The sequence below is a fragment of the Engystomops pustulosus genome, chromosome 7 (genome assembly GCF_040894005.1).
Source record: "Engystomops pustulosus chromosome 7, aEngPut4.maternal, whole genome shotgun sequence".
NCBI lineage: Eukaryota > Metazoa > Chordata > Amphibia > Anura > Leptodactylidae > Engystomops > Engystomops pustulosus.
The window spans coordinates 89,328,115-89,346,416 of NC_092417.1; the positions used below are offsets into that span (position 1 = coordinate 89,328,115).

General features: G+C 41.7%; 1 long non-coding RNA gene across 2 annotated transcripts in view; it reads right to left on the reverse strand.

Moving 5' to 3' along the window:
- Positions 1–5,055: 5,055 nt before the first annotated feature.
- Positions 5,056–18,302, reverse strand: part of LOC140068885 (uncharacterized) — a 29,669-nt gene continuing 16,422 nt past the window's right edge. For both annotated transcript variants that reach the window (XR_011848611.1, XR_011848612.1), the window contains exons 2-3: positions 15,602–15,700; positions 5,056–5,187 (exon numbers count right to left, since the gene is read on the reverse strand). This is a non-coding gene — a long non-coding RNA (uncharacterized lncRNA). The remainder of the gene's footprint in view (positions 5,188–15,601; positions 15,701–18,302) is intronic.

Below are 18,302 nucleotides of genomic sequence, written 5' to 3' on the forward strand. Positions count from 1 at the left end.
AGCATTATAAACAGCAATATACAGCAATATAAAATAATTATACCCCTAATTAATATATATAGCATCCCCCCCAGTATAAAATAATTATGGCCCCATATAATATATATAGCATTCCCCCCTCCCAGCATAAAATAATTATGGCCCCATATAATATATATATAGCATCCCAACCAGTATAAAATAATTATGGCCCCATATAATATATATAGCATCCCCCCAGTATAAAATAATTATGGCCCCATATCATATATACAGCAACCCCCCCTAGTATAAAGTAATTATAGCTACAAATAATATATATAGCATTCCATCATTCCCCACCCCCCAGTATAAAATAATTATGGCCCCATACTTATATACTTAATTCTCCCCGAGTATAAAATAATTATGGCCCCATATGATATATTTAGCGACCCCCCCCCCTCAGTATTAAACGTTTTCTAGTCCCATATAATACATACAGTACCCCCCCCCCCCCCCAGTATAACACACCACCTCCCCACGCATATAAATTGCGCCTGTGTCTTAAAGAGACAGGCGCAATTTATTTAGCTGGTGGTCGATTCGGGCATTAACGGGCGCCCGAATCGCCCTCTTTAGAGCCGCAAATTTCGCCGCTCTTTACAGGGATCCGCATTCTGCCGCCTGAGGCAAGATTTACATCTCGCCTCATGGCAGATGCGGCGCTGCTCACAGCGGCTAGCGACACACGGCTGGTTAGCCTTCCAGAGCAATGTCTCTCACACAGAGCTCCAGGCCAGTATGCTGTTCTGGGTTAAAACTCCTTCTCCCAGCTGCACTTGGTAATTAGGGCTGTGCAGTCTCTGGTCAGTGCATTAACCCTTTACCCCAGGTATGGAAGTAACCAGAAAGGAATATATACACCATCTATTACCTTTCCAGCCGCTGTCCTACAATATATATATATATATATATATATATACATATACAAACAGATATACACACATATACTCAGCATATACACACACAGCATACATACACACAGATATACACAGCATATACACACAGATATACACAGCAGATATACACACATATACAGCATATATACACAGCTATACACAAATATATACAGCTTTACAGCATATATACACAGCTATACAGCATATATACACAGCTATACAGCATATATACACAGCTGTACAGCATATATACATTTATATACACACATACACACAGATATACACATCAGATATACACACATATACAGCATATACACACAGCTATACACAAAGATATACATATATACAGCATATATACACTGCTATACAGCATTTATACACAGCTGTACAGCATGTATATATATATATATATATATATATATACACACACACATACACACACAGATATACACACAGCATATACACACAGATATATACAGCATATATACACAGCTATACAAAAAGATATACAGCTATACAGTATATATACACAGCTATATAGCATATATATACGGCATATATACACAGATATACGGCAAATATACACAGATATACAGCATATAAACACAGATATACAGCATATATAGATATACAGCATATATACATAGATATACAGCATATATACACACACATATATATATATATATATATATATATATATATATATATACACACACAAACAGATATACATATATACATACAGATATACATACAGATACACACAGACATGAATTTACATATTATTAGTATCCGTACTTAACCACCTTCAGGTGGATGTTACATCGGTAGTGGTGAGGAGTAGGTCAGAATGGAGAGAGTGCAGGAGAGGGCGGCCAGGCCTGCGAGGAGCGCAGGCCAGGTCGGACGTGAGCAGCGCGGGTTGCATAGAAGCCGAGGTGGGCGGGACCAAGGTGGGCGAGGCAGGGAGGGGCGGGCCGGCCAAACTCCTTTAGCAGCAGTCAGTAGACTCTGCTACTGAGTAGAGGGACGGGCACAGAAGTGATAGGGAGGCCAGATTATACCTTGTTAATGATGTGCCCCATGGGCCTCTACACTACCTCTACACCCCCTACTCATATGCGGCCTGCAGTTAGGGGAGGTAGTTGGACAGGCCCGGGGAAACATAATTAACCAAGTATAATTCATCTGTTCAGCCTGGGTCTGGAGGAGCGCTCGTTAGATCAGCATTCTGGCTTCCTGCCAGAGGCAGGAAGCAAACTTAAATTATACTGTCGCGGGTTCCCCTGCACCTGAGCCCTGCTGCTTTGGCTGTTGTCAGCTGTCAGTTGTCAGTGTGTAAGTTAGTGTCGGGACTTTGGGCCCACTGGAGGTTTCCCCGGTACTCCGGTGGGCCAGTCCGAAGCTGCAGCCAATCCAGCCACAACAGTCCTTGCCTACAAACTGACCTTCATCTATATACATGTTCCTGTCAGCCCCAGTGCCCTGTGTTGCAAATGTCTCTGTAATGCATTTCAAAATGCAATGAAAATGCACCCAAAATGCAACGTGTAAACTTATCCTAAGGCTGGGAACATATGAGGTGAAATTGTTATGAGGTAGCTGCTGTAGAATTGTTGTTGGGTAACACATTGCTATTTGAAGTCTTAGCTTAGTAGATCCATATGCTGCATGAGATAATCACAGTATAAAATGATTTGCACTGTGAGTTTTGAATCCAAAGTATGTCAATTACTCCTTTACAATTCTTACCAAAATCTCTGCTTTATCCTAGCAAACCAGACTAGACTTATCAGATTACATAAAAGTTTATATGGTTGGCAAAAGGATGAGTGAGCAGAAGAGACTCAAACCCAGATATAGACACTGTAAGAGATATTTTCCTCTACAGACGCCATCTTGGACCAAGCGGACGCCATTTTAGTTTTGTGAACTTTATTGTATGTGAACTGTTTAGAAATTATTGCGTCTTCACTATTGCTACTTTATCTTTCTGCAGCTACTCTTATTGTGACTTAAACACAGCTTACACAAGGGCAATTAGTATAAACATTGGGGCAGATTTACTTACCCGTTCCTGTCGTGATCCCGCGGTGCGTTGTCTGACGAGGATTCGGGTCTGACCCGATTCACTAAGGTCATGCGTCCAATTTCCTGTATGTGTCGCTTCCGTGCCGAGGTCCGCCGGAGTTCATCTTCTTCTTCCCGGTGCTTGTAAGTGCGTGTCTTGCGACACACTTCTAAATGTTAAATCTTGTGCGTTGTCCGAATCCTTTGGGTTGTCCGACGGCCATGCCCCCCGTTTTTGTCACGTGCAAGCCGGCGCCGATGCGCCAAAATCGGATCGCGTGCGCCAAAATCCCAGGTCAATTCGGCGCAAAATGGACATCGTCGGGAAACCCGACCAAAATGGCCTCCGTGGACCCTTAGTAAATGAGCCCCATTCTGATTATATGAGAAAAAGGTCTCTTAAAGAAACAATGTATAGTTTATAAGCATTTTGGAAGAATGTCTTAAAGAGGATGTCCTGGTATATTCATTATGGCCAATAGCATTGCAGTATTTTATCATCTTTTCACGCCCCTATGCAGATCATTTTATATATGCGTTTGCACGCAAATAAACGTTGTGTGATCCTGCAGTTTCTAAGAGACTGGTGTGTCTTGGTTTCTTCTCTCATCCTGGTACCGGGAGCCATAAAAGAGTTAATTCGAACGTCCCCTTGCAACTGCAGTAAGGGCGATTTAAGCCCTAGATAAAAGTCTCTTACAGACACCAAAATTGCTGTATTTAAATAACACTGGTCAGCTCCAGCTATAATGTCCTACATGGGTGTGAGTGACAAACTGAGTAAAATGAGGCCACCCATTAGACTTCTGGAAAATTAGAAATTGCAGAGGAATATTGGAATTAGATGAAGAATACAAGTTAATGGGGCACATTTACTTACCTGGTCCTGTTGCGATCCAGTTGCGTGTTCTCCGTCGAGGATTCGGGTCTTCCGGCGATTCACTAAGGTAGTGAGCCTGATATCCACCAGGTGTCGCTGCTGCGCTGAGGTCCGCCGTAGTTCACCAACATATCTTGACACATTTTTTTTTTAAATACCGCGGTTTTCCGAATCCATCTGGTTTTCTGACGGCCACACCCCCCGATTTCCGTTGCATGCATGCCAGCGCCGATGCGCCACAATCCGATCGCATGCGCTAAAAACCCAGGGCAATTCAGGGAAAAACGGTGCAAATCGTAATATTCGGTAACCCGACGAAAAATAGCGATTTGGGCCCTTAGTAAATGACCCCCATTGTGTTTGTTCTTGTTCCATTTGTATTTATACAATTTGTATTCTTGGCTTGCTTGACCCAAACTCTGGTTCTCACTCACAGGGACACTTAACTTCCTTCAAACTGTGCACCCTGTGACTACAACATTAAGGTTCCCTGTGGGAAAACTACCCCTGCGCCAGTTAAGGAGGAAAAACTCCTCAAACTCTTCATACTCGTTTAACCCAAAGCTAAATTGCCAACCTAGTGGTTCTACAGACACTGTTTCCCAAAACATACGGTAATATAAATTGTACCATTGACTACAGCTAGGCTTTTCCTGTAAGAACTGTACAAAGAAAACCTGTTACTGGGCAACATTTCCATCATCCCCATCTCTAATAACAGTCTACCTTTTCTATCGACTTCCCTGCTCTTCCCTAAAAGACATCAATGGCCCAATAATAGATATGGGAGTTCCTACGTAAAAATTGTCTCTGAATTACTAAAGGTAATGGGATACATAGTCACTGTACTATCACATTTATAATATCTGTAGGGAAGTTGTTTGAAGACATCTCACTCTATATTACATCTATATATAGTAGCAGAGAGATTTCATTGTACATCCTGTGAATCTTCATCTGTATTTATTTTTTCAATACCAATTATTTACCATTCCCTGAGTGTTTTCATTCTAAATGACAAAATGTTTGTATGTTATTTTCCAGTTTGTTTTCTTTACATGTCACAACAGAAAATGACAATGACGAACAATAAACATGAAATACAACACAACACTGCATATTTTATGAAGAACAACTCTACTTCATCAGAGACAATGCTTCACAAGAGGCAATACAGTTGTCCCTGGACACAGATAAGACTTTAATAAAATGGTGGAACAGAGAGCTGTCATCTTCTTTATCCACCATTCAGCCTCTGCCACTATATTGAGACCTCCCACATCAAGGCATTGAAGTCTGAGAGTGGGGAAGAGGACATTCCTGGAGAGAAGAAATGTAGATTTTAGGTTATTTATTTTCATTATATAGTGTGGGTCTCAAGAGGGGCCATTATTAACCCCTTATCACCGACACTAGTTTTCAGCTCAATGACCAGACTCAATTTTTCAAATCTGACATGTCTCACGATAATTGGTTACAACTTCGGAACGCTTTAACATATCCGGGTGATTTTGAGAATGTTTTCTCGCGACACATTGTACTTCATGTTAGCTATAAAATTTAAGTGATAAGTTTTGCGATTCGTTCTGAAAAAAAGTGAAAATTTGGCAAAAGTTTGTAAAAATTCTTCATTTTCCAAGTTTGAAATGTTCTGCTTTCCAGACAGGAAGTAAAACTACCCAAAAAGCTTGATAATTAACATTTATGGAATGTCTGCTTTATGTTGAGATGATATTTTATGCGTCCTCTCATTTTTCTAGGATGTTATGAGGCGCAGAACTTTAGGTGCGATTTTTCTCATTTTCATGAAAATTGCCAAAACTCACATTTTGAGGGACAACTCAGCTTTCAAGTGACTTTGAAAGGCCTAAATAATAGTAAAACCCCATAAATTACCCCACTATAGAAACGTCACCCCTCAACGTATGTAAAACAACTTCTATTAAGTCCATTAACCCTTTAAGTGTTTCACATCGGTTAAAACAATATGGACCTGCGATTTAGAAACTATGGAATTTTTTGGGAAAATACATTCATTTAGGCCAAACTAACAGTTTCAGAATAAATTAAATGATGAAACGCACTGCAAATTTTGATGCCCAATTCCACCCGAGTGTACTGATACCCCATATGTGGTGGTAAACTTCTGTACAGGCGCACGGCCGAGTATAGAATGAATGGAGGCGCCATTCACAGCAGATTTGTATTGTCACATTGTACAACCTATAAATTTTTATTTTTTTGGTAATGCAAACATATGAGGTCTTATTATGTACGGGATGAGATACAATGTATAGATAATTCATTTTGGTGGTCTATAGCTTATTCATGAGATTTTATTAACTATTTCAAGGGGGACACAAACAAAATCATCAATTTTTATTTTGGATTTTTAGCATTTATTTTCCCCCAGCTCATGTAACATAAACATAATATTTTATCTTTATTCTCTGGTCACTACGATTACGGTGATACCTCATTTATATAGTTTTTCTTATCTTTGCTCAATTTTCCTGAGCAAAACCAATATTGGAGAATATCACATTGTTTGTACAATTGACAATTTTTAGGGCCATAACTTCTGTATTTTCTGTTGTCAGACCTTGTTGAGGGCTTATTTTTTGAGAAAAGAGTTGTTCTTTTCAGTCGTATCATATTAGGTAACGTAACTTTTTTTGATCACTTTTTAGAACATTTTTCGTGATGGTGTTTGATGAAAAAATTTATATTACAGGAAGTTTTTCGAGTTTTTTTTTTACGTCTTTCACCGAGTGGGTTCAAGATTGATTTAGATTTATTGTACAGATTGATACGGACGCGGTGATACCAAATATGTACGTGTTTTTGTGTTTTATATACTTTATTTGCATTTCATGCGTAACTGGGGAGATTATGGGACTTTTATTTATTTATTTAATTATATAATAAAATGATTTCATCTTTTTTTTTTTACTTTTTTACATTTTCTACTTCTTGGCTTGAACAAGCGATCGACCTATTAAAACATGTGAGATTATGGTTATGTCTTTTTTGTACTTTTCTACCACATTTATGTACAATGGGGGTCATTTACTAAGGGCCCGATTCGCGTTTTCCCGACGTGTTACCCGAATATTTCCGATTTGCGCCGATTTCCCCTGTATTGCCCCGGGATTTTGGCGCACGCGATCGGATTGTGGCGCATCGGCGCCGGCATGCACACGACGGAAATCGGGGGGCGTGGCCGAGCGAAAACCCGACGGATACGGAAAAACCGTCCCCATTTAAAAAAAGAAATGTGTCGCTTTGGACGCGCTCACCTTCACTTGGTCCGGCCCGGTGAACTCCAGCGTGTTCAGATGCTTTTTAGCGCAGCAGCGCCACCTGGTGGACGGCGGAGGAACTACCTTGATGAATCCCGTCCGGACCCGAATCCAGCGCAGAGAACGTGCCGCTGGATCGCGAACGGACCAGGTAAGTAAATCTGCCCCAATGTGTTCTTAATTACCGCTGGTACACAGTTAATCCATGCATGAATGAAGAGGTATCTCTGTGTCTGTCTTAATTGTCCCCAATTCCCAGTGGACTGACCGGTGGACCAGTACTGATACTCCCCTGGAGTGTGACGTGTGAGTTGAGTGGGCACCCCATTGTAACCAGGGTTTACTTAACCAGTGGGTAGTTTGGGGAGTGAGGTGGGTCTCCTGGAGACAAATGAGTTTGGGAGAGTGTCTCCTAATATATGCAAACATCATATTGCGCCTTTTAGTATCACCTATCCCCCTCACATTCCACGACATTATTTCAATTGACATTTTCTGTTACCTTTGAATGCAGCAGCAGTTAACTTAAACCAAACATAACTATTATACATAAGGCTCTCCATTGTAGGTGTTAGCCTGAGTCCCATTAGGGGTTATCTTTGCTCTACCAAACATGGCAATAAAACAACAGGGCTCTGTACTAGACTGTACTAGACGCGACTGTATCAGACTATTGCTCCAGCGTACTGGGTTTTCCCATTTACACAATATAATGAGATAAACTGCTGCCAGGGAATAATAGCGAATGGCCGTGTTTGAGGACCCGGAATGCAAAGTGGGGTAAGTAACACATAGGCAGTCATAATATTACCATTGTCCCGCGGTCCTGGTCTCCAGGGCAGGTATGTCTCTTCCTAGCTTCCTTGAGAAGAATACCACAGCTTGAAGTAATTCACCGGCGTGGGGATCTACGGAGGGTGTTTACCCATGCCTCTGCCTCCTCAGCGGAGATGAAGAAGTGGGTGCGTTCCTCATGAATTACTCGCAGGCGTGCAGGGAAGTTCATGCGGTACTGAATGTTCTGTTCCCTCAGGCGCTTCTTGACCCCCATAAACGATGCCTTAGACTTCTGGAAAGCCGCCGAAAAATCAGGGAAGATTGGAAGGGGCCCTTGCGTCTGGCAGCTTGTAGAAGTGCGTCTCTATCCTTGCTGCTCCTCAGTCGTGCCAGCATTGGCCGCAGCCTGGCACCAGGTGGGGGGGGGGGGGGCGAGCCGGGACTCTATGGGCTAGCTCTATGGCGTACAGTGTGGAAAATGTTGCCTCTGGCAGGACCTCCTTGAGCCAGGATTCCATAAATGCTATTGGATCTTTACCTTCGGCGTGCTCAGGCAGGCCCAGGATTCTCAGGTTATTGCGCCTCAAACGGTTCTCGGTGTCCTCAACCCTTTGCATCCACTGAGTTGCCATCTGCTCCAGAGCTCGAATGCGGCCAGGGACTGGAGCTGAGGTGTCTTCCAGCTGGGAGATCCCTCAGTTTCTGCAGGGCGTTGCGGATAAGCCCCACATCAATCTTGACCTCCTCGATTCCGATTGTCAGGGCAGTTGTGGACTCCTGTATGGCTGAGAGGAGTTGCAGGGATACCTCACGGAGGGTCGGCTCCCTTTCGGCCTCCTCCATAATGGCATCCGCCTCAGCCCGCGGCAGGGTAGCGGAGGGCTTTTTGGCGGGAACATGGCCACGATGTGTGTCCGTGCGGACGAACGCTTTCAGGCGTTCCACAGCTGCTGGTGGGGTCTGGCCCTTCATATTTATCGGAGCCCCTCTTGCCGAGGACCCCTTAGATCTTGCTCCAGGAATGGCTGCAGTGTTTACGGCAGGATAGAAGAGAAAACTCAGGATAGCTAGTGGAGCTCAAGCTACATGCGACCGTCCATGTCGGCTGCAGGTCACGCCCCCCCCTCCCCCCCTGTACAATGTATTCTTATAAAACATTTTTTTATAAAAATGTAAATATGATTTTAAAAAAAATTGCTGGATTAAAAAATGAAATATAGGATATGAGTGAATAATAGTTTTTTTTGTAAATTTGAAAGAAATGCAGAAAAGAATACATTATTTGATTGATTAAATATTGTCCTTTATAACTAAATAAATTAAATGAATATCAACTAATATGTACTAAAACATGTAAATGATAAAATAAAACAAAAGTTTAAAGCACTGAATTTAAGTACCTACTGCAGTATGACTTAACATTTTCTGTTGTGACGGAAATGAATCACTAATGAGTGCTTGGAGCTGTCATGTGTCCAGCTTCTGGCAGGTGACGATTCTCTCACACTTGATGACAGTCAGATGGCCTTTGTCTTCCCTTAATGCTATCTCATGAAGACATGCATGAATTTCAAAAGATACTCAGAAATATGGGTTGCCGTTATTTTTCCAGGGGTGTGAAATAAGCAGCAAATAACACCTATCGGGACGCGTTAGCTTTATGTATGACTTTAATTGGCCTCAGATTTTGTTCTTTTTTCTTGCCAAGACAAAATAAGCTATTATTGTCTGCATCGTTACAGAGAGAGGCCTGGGTCCGATGCTGGCTTTGATCACAGCTCTGGGACTTGAAGATATCTCTGCTCCAAAGGTTTTTCAGATTCATTTCAGTGGAGTAAATTTAGGCTGTTATGATGTTACTTTCTGTCTTATTTAAAGTTGCATATGTTTTATTTTTGCCTCTTTTAGACAACCTCCATTTTGTATTGCTTAAATTAAAAATTCCTCTATAATATGGGGCTCTTTAATTGTTCAACTTCCAGCATGATGTAAAAACTGCAGGTTAATTTTCTGTGGAGGAGAGGTGGGGTCCCCAATATTTCCTGCTTGTAAGGTGGGTGACAAGTTCCTGGCCACCTCCTGGGCAACTAGGTTACTTACAGCTGCATGGTTCAGCAGGGTGGGACCTGTGCAGTGTCTGACTGGCCCACCGGAGGACCGGAGAATCCTCCGGTGGGCCCCCGATACCTCCACTACGGCAGGGGCCTCCATCCCCATCTGGGGGCCCTGCCAGCAAGGCTGCACTGGCCCACAGTGGACCCCCGATATCTCCCCTCAGATTGGGATGGAGGCCCCTGCCAGTGAGGGATAGCTCTGGTACTCGATGCGGCCGTACGTGCCCACTCGAGTACCATCTTTGAGTATTAAGCGGCCGTTGCTGTGAATGTGCGACGCGGCAGTTTTTTGTCTCGGCCCGCGTCGCACTATGACCCCTAAAGAAGGCGCACAGTAGCGCGGCAGCGTGAGTGCATCATCACGCTGCCGCGCTACTGTGCGCCTTCTTTAGAGTTCCTCTGTCACCGGGCGACGCGGGAGCGCTGCAACAGGTAAGTGAATTTTATTATTTTTCCTCTTCTAGACTTAATATATCATAGGGGGTGGGAGTGGTAAGGGCAAACTTATAATAAGGGACTCCAAGGGGCCACTAGAAGACTATATACAGGGGTAACTAGGGAAAATATACAGTATAGAAAGGGGGCACAATATGTAATAAGGGGGGGGGGGGCAGGAGGTATTGCACATATACATATACAGGATAGGAGTAGTAGTAGTACTGTGCTGTGTCCATATATACAGGATATGAGTAGTAGTACTGTGCTGTGTCCATATATACAGGATAGGAGTAGTAGTACTGTGCTGTGCCCATATATACACGATAGGTGTAGTAGTACTGTGCTGTGTCCATATATACAGGATATGAGTAGTAGTACTGTGCTGTGTCCATATATACAGGATAGGAGTAGTAGTACTGTGCTGTGCCCATATATACACGATAGGTGTAGTAGTACTGTGCTGTGCCGATATATACAGGATAGGAGTAGTAGTACTGTGTCCATACATACAGGATAGGAGTAGTAGTACTGTGCTGTGTCCATATATACAGGATAGGAGCAGTAGTACTGTGCTGTGTCCATATATACAGGATAGGAGTAGTAGTACTATGCTGTGTCCATATATATATGATAGGAGTAGTAGTACTATGCTGTGTCCATATATACAGGCGAGCAGTAGTAGTAATGTGCTGTCTCCATATATACAGGATAGGAGTAGTAGTACTGTGCTGTGTCCATATATACAGGATAGGAGTAGTAGTACTGTGATGTGCCCATATATACAGGATAGGAGTAGTAGTACTGTGCTGTGTCCATATATAAAGGATAGGAGTAGTAGTACGGTGATGTGCCCGTATATACAGGATAGGAGTAGTAGTAATGTGCCGTACCCATATATACAGGATAGGAGTAGTAGTACTGTGCTGTGCCCATATATACAGGATAGGAGTAGAAGTACTGTGCTGTGCCCATATATACAGGATAGGAGTAGTAGTACTGTGCTGTGCCCATATATACAGGATAGCAGTAGTAGTACTGTGCTGTGTCCATATATACAGGATAGGAGTAGTAGTACTGTGCTGTGCCCATATATACAGGATAGGAGTAGTAGTAGTGTGCTGTGCCCATATATACACGATAGGTGTAGTAGTACTGTGCTGTGCCGATATATACAGGATAGGAGTAGTAGTACTGTGTCCATACATACAGGATAGGAGTAGTAGTACTGTGCTGTGTCCATATATACAGGATAGGAGTAGTAGTACTATGCTGTGTCCATATATATATGATAGGAGTAGTAGTACTATGCTGTGTCCATATATACAGGCTAGCAGTAGTAGTAATGTGCTGTCTCCATATATACAGGATAGGAGTAGTAGTACTGTGCTGTGCCCATATATACAGGATAGGAGTAGTAGTACTGTGCTGTGCCCATATATACACGATAGGTGTAGTAGTACTGTGCTGTGCCGATATATACAGGATAGGAGTAGTAGTACTGTGTCCATACATACAGGATAGGAGTAGTAGTACTGTGCTGTGTCCATATATACAGGATAGGAGTAGTAGTACTATGCTGTGTCCATATATATATGATAGGAGTAGTAGTACTATGCTGTGTCCATATATACAGGCTAGCAGTAGTAGTAATGTGCTGTCTCCATATATACAGGATAGGAGTAGTAGTACTGTGCTGTGTCCATATATACAGGATAGGAGTAGTAGTACTGTGATGTTCCCATATATACAGGATAGGAGTAGTAGTACTGTGCTGTGTCCATATATAAAGGATAGGAGTAGTAGTACGGTGATGTGCCCGTATATACAGGATAGGAGTAGTAGTAATGTGCTGTAACCATATATACAGGATAGGAGTAGTAGTACTGTGCTGTGCCCATATATACAGGATAGGAGTAGAAGTACTGTGCTGTGCCCATATATACAGGATAGGAGTAGTAGTACTGTGCTGTGCCCATATATACAGGATAGGAGTAGTAGTACTGTGCTGTGTCCATATATACAGGATAGGAGTAGTAGTAATGTGCTGTCTCCATATATACAGGATAGGAGTAGTAGTACTGTGCTGTGTCCATATATACAGGATAGGAGTAGTAGTACTGTGATGTGCCCATATATACAGGATAGGAGTAGTAGTACTGTGCTGTGTCCATATATACAGGATAGGAGTAGTATTACTGTGATGTGCCCGTATATACAGGATAGGAGTAGTAGTAATGTGCTGTTCCCATATATACAGGATAGGAGTAGTAGTACTGTGCTGTGCCCATATATACAGGATATGAGTAGAAGTACTGTGCTGTGCCCATATATACAGGATAGGAGTAGTAGTACTGTGCTGTGCCCATATATACAGGATAGGAGTAGTAGTACTGTGCTATGCTCATATATACAGGATAGGAGTAGTAGTACTGTGCTGTGCCCATATATACAGGATAGGAGTAGTAGTACTGTGCCGTGCCCATATATACAGGATAGGAGTAGTAGTACTGTGCTTTGCCATATATACAGGATAGGAGTAGTAGTACTGCGCTGTGCCCATATATACAGGATAGGATTAGTAGTACTGTACTGTGTCCATATATACAGGATAGGAGTAGTAGTACTGTGCTGTGTCCATATATACAGGATAGGATTAGTAATACTGTGCTGTGCCCATATATACAGGATAGGAGTAGTAGTACTGTGCTGTGTCCATATCTACAGGATAGGAGTAGTAATACTGTGATGTGCCCATATATACAGGATAGGAGTATTTATTAGGACTTTTATATAAAATATTTGATAAGAGGAGCACTAAACAGAAGAAGAAGAAGTAGGAGCACTGTAAGACTGTATAGATGAAATGATTAATTGGAAATTATATATTATGTAATTAAAGGGAATTATGTCCAATTTAATTTATTAGGTGTATCATATTATTTACTCGGGTGTGTATTGTAATATATTGAGGAGGGCATTGTAATATTTGATTTATGGAGAGGGGGCAGTGTGGTTTTTGTAATGGGGGTATATTTGATATTTTTGGGGAGCACAGTGGGGTCAGTTGTGTTCTGAGTGGTAAATATTATTTAGGAGCACAGAGTAGGACATTGTTGACATTATGCTGTAGTGAAGGTGATACTTTTAGTTCCACAGTGTGGAGATGTGCCACACACGGATGAAGGTATCTGGTGGAAAATTCTCTATTGTTAAGAAAAAAAAAGGGAGAAGTCGTCCTGCAGTTCAGTACCCAAAGGAGAAGAATCCCACTTCTGAGTCTGGTAACTGTATTTGTTAACTATCTAGACTATTTCTATAATGTCAGTACCTAGTTCGTTATTCTTATTGGTTAAGTAGTGCTAAGCACAATGCAGCCACTGTGAACTCCTGGAATATTTCTAGGCAGCGGTATGGTGGGCCCCCAGAATCAATTCCTCTGGTGGGCCCCAAGCACCCCAGTCCGACCCTGGACCTGTGACAGTCTCGTTCAATCTAGGAAATTGGGAGCTATGTATAGAAAATTGTCTTGCTTCCTTTTAGTTAAAATTCCATTAGTGAGAATTTTTTCGATGTCTTTGAGTTTTCTGTTGTATCTACCACATTTGCAGTGTGAAATAGGTGTTTATCCTGCCCTCTTATGTTTCGCTGAGGCAGGCAGCCTGAGTAGTCACACTAGATTAGAGAGGCAGATGTGGATACCAAGGTGAAAGCTTTTGAACGAATACCTATTCCCAGAGCTCATATTCTCAAATCTGGAGCAAAACATTTGTTCACATGATTCAAGAGAGCTTTCATGCTGCACAAACTCATTTGACAACAATCCCAGTGATTTTTTTCGAGCTCTCTAAACATGAAGAAAGATGTGTGGCCCATCTTTTTATGTCATTCATTGGCATTAGAAATTTTTTTTCTCAAAAAAGAACTAAAGAGAACATTCTATTATAGATTATTTCCCAACCAATACAAAATAAAAAAAGAAACACTAATACCACAACTGTGGTACAATAACATTCATACTACCATGATATTTATACTATAGTCTACAAGCTACCAGGTAAATAACCAGTAGTTGCTTTGAAGTACCAGTATAGTAACTCCTGCTCAATGGCGTAACTTTAGTCCCCCTCTAATTATACCCAAAAATCACTGAACCTTACCCCCATTATGTTTGCAACTCAGGCAGGGGCAGGGGGACGGCTCACAGAATCCCAGCTAGGAGAATTATAGAGCAATAATGACTGCTCCTTGACCTGTGGCTGAGGCACCCTTGCAGTTATGAATGGGGGGGGGGGGCTTTGCAAAAAAGGGGTTGAGTGGGTTGAAGACAAACCAATGTAACTTGAGACACTCTTTGTGATGTAATTCACCAATGCCTAAACTTTGTCTGGCGTCTCTAATTCTGGGAATACACATAGATGTGTTGGGATTTTTCTTTCAAAAGGCGCAGAAAGGGCACCAAAAGTTGCAGCACATACGCCAGCAGAGGGCTGGAGTGACTTTACAGCTTTTTAAAAAAAGGTGCACTAGCAGTTGCTCTACATTTACACTAGTGGTGTAAATAGTCCTGTGCGACTTTTGAGCAAGGAAGAGTCACAAAAACCCTCTATGCAACTTTTACATGCCAAAAAAGCCAGGCAAAACCAATGATAAATCTCCCCCATATAGAGAATAAGAACATTTATTAAAGGGCCCAAGCCATTTTAATGAGTCTGATGAGCAGCGAAGCTCCAAAGACAGACATAAAACTTTCCCAATAAGCCGCCTAATGATGAGTCTCCACCATAGTACTTGACACTATATTGAAAAGGGCAATTTTTATAAATTTCCAGCTGACCCTGTCATTCAAGCTGCAACCTGTCGCGCGTCTTTTAGCGCACTGACATTAACAGCATTTTATTATTATTATTTTACTATATTTTTACTATTTTTTTACTATTTCTCCAACAGATATTAGGTCAGCAGCATGTGAATTGTGTGTGGAGGTTTTTTCCCTAGGACCTCCATTCATCAACAACTCTCTTAGGAACATCATGGCCCAATTATTCTGCTGATTAGTAACGGATGAACCTGACCAAAAACAGAAAAAGTTTTATACTAAGTTACCTTTCTCTTTGTATTTCATTCCAAAAATGTCACTCCTGTCATTCACAAATCTTGTCCTGACATTTCCACAACTCTATGCTTCTCTTCCATTTTCAAATTCTGTGAATAAAAAAAGAGTCAAGCTGTTATACGGTCTCACCTTCGCCCTCTGCTCCCTGACATTCTGTAATCTAATTTTTTTAAAAGTTGATTTTAAAAGGAAGGATTCCATGTAAACAAAAAAAGAGTACCACAGTCATTGGCCAAGGTTTATCTTGTCTTGATTTTAATGGTAAATATCCATGACCTGAATATTCCATGCCGTGTACTGGGAAGCGGGAAAAAAATTCCAAGTGCAGTCAAAATGGTGAAAAAACGCATTTCCGCCATTTGCTTGTGGGTGTGGAATTTATGGCTTTAACTGTGCGGGGTACCTGGTTGATCATGCCAGTAGTATATGCTTGTTTTAAAGATTAAGCCATGCATGTCTAAGTACTGACTATTCTTTATGGTGAAACTGCGAATGGCTCATTAAATTAGTTAGGGCAGATGACATGTCTACTTTTTTCTTTGGGTGGGTACGATCACGAGGATAGCAAATTTGTATAGGTTTTATTATGTTTTCATACATTTACAAAAATTAAAACTTTTATTTTGCCATTTTCTAGTGCTAATAACTTTTTCATACTTTGGTGCATGGAGCTGTGGGTGGTGTATTTTGTGCGACTTTTAAATGACGTTTTCAATGCTACCATTTTTAGGACTGTACGATATTTTTCAAAATTAATTTGCGCGCTATTTTCTGTTACAGGGTTAAACGCAGTGAAAAAGATCTGGAGGCTGTCATGGCAAACAGCAGCTTTGCCGGATACGATTGACGGGATAACACGGTGTCGCCGTGAGCCCTCTCCATGCACCGGGAAGGGGTTTAGGATATAACACCCTAGAAACTCCTGTTTCCATCAGCCTAATGGAGTCCTCTGGTATTTCTGACCCGAGAAACCAAAAATGATTTTAGTTTTCTTAGGAGGATCTAGATCCTAAATAATAGAACACTTGACATATTACTAGAGCTAATTTATTTCTTTTTTTTTATTTCTGCTGACACAAATATACAGCCATTTCCCAAAAGAAGAATACTAAAAATACTTGTGTCTGTTCCTTTAAATAAAAGCTCAAACCCAAATAGGGTCTCCTGTGAGTGTTTGAAGTCCAGCAGCTTTTAATGACATTTCTCTAGATTTCTGTACAACAGGCGCCTGCATGTCTCTCTCTTTCCCGCCTTCACCGGCACAGATAGATAGCGAGAATAAAAGGACAGCATGAAATCTGTTAGATGGACAGGTAAATTTGCTGTCAGAAGATATGATGAAGAAGCACTGGAGGATAACACAGAGATGGAAAATTTTTTTAATTACTTATAATGCCCTTTGAGATGGGTTGTAATAATTTATAAAACAAGGCGTTATTCGTGACTTAGCAAATGAAAAATAGTAGGAAAAAAAGTGATAAAAGCCTCCACTTACTAAGAATGGCGCACCAAGGGTCAATAGATGGCAAAAGAAGCAGAAAAATGGAGACGTATAGATCCAATTAATTAGAGGTAATTACAAGCTGTCACATGCAGATGGACAATGACAACGGTAATGTATTTTATATATCATTAAGATCATGGCAGTGTCTCCATTACTCTCTGTGAAAAGTCAATAGAATTAAATTGGTAGCTTATTCATTTTTAGCCTGTCTTGTCATCATGGAGGAATAGTGCAACATCTCCCATGTATGATGGGCCATGGTGATGCACATACCATAGCAAAACTTGTAGCAACCAACTTGATTCTAAAAAAGCACAAGTTTTTTATTGGTAAGAACTAAACAGATCGGCTGTGACGCGGTACGTTTAAGAGTTCCTAATGCAGTAGCTCAGTGATGGGCAACCTTTTGAGCTTGGTGTGTCAAAATTTGCCAAAAAAACGAGCATAACTCGGGTGGTGTGTCACCTTGACAAAAAAACATAATTTTATGATATTTATAGTTTAAATAACAAATATGTATAATTATTTAACTTCTAGGGTACTTTAACCCTAGGTTGTCTGATTGATCCAACCATGTACTGCCATACTACAGTATTCCAGTATATGGGGATTTTTCACATCATCTATTATTATATGCAATTCGCACATTGTAATAGATCGGTTACAATCAGACAGGTGTGGAAAAGATTAGTAACCTGCAAGTTCACAGGTTATAGCGAGGGTGCAGGCGCCGCTGTCCGCATCTCCTTCATGCCTTCTTGGCATGGAGAAGGCGTGAGGAGCAAAATAATCGCAATGTCTGGTGATTTGCAAGGTGTTGTGATTATTTCAGGGCTTGTACGTCACAAAACTGATACACAAGCCTTGATGACTATCTTCTATCATACAGTGCACTGACCTTACTTACTGTATGATGAGAGTGGTTGTCCTCCCTGGTCCCTGCTGTGGAGATGGTCAGTGTAGAGGTGGCAGCTGCTGGGACATCACACAGGGCTGCAGCGATGTGGCCTCTGACTGTGCTGCCATCCTCCCCCCACCACAACTATCAGGAGCTGCAGAGAAGTCTCCCTGGTTTACGGCCGGGTCACCTCTCCTGCTGTGCCCCGTGCTGATACCTGTGCTGACTGGAGACACTAGGCACAGCTCACACATGGGGAGAGGTCGGCCCAGGGGAGGAGGAGTAGGGG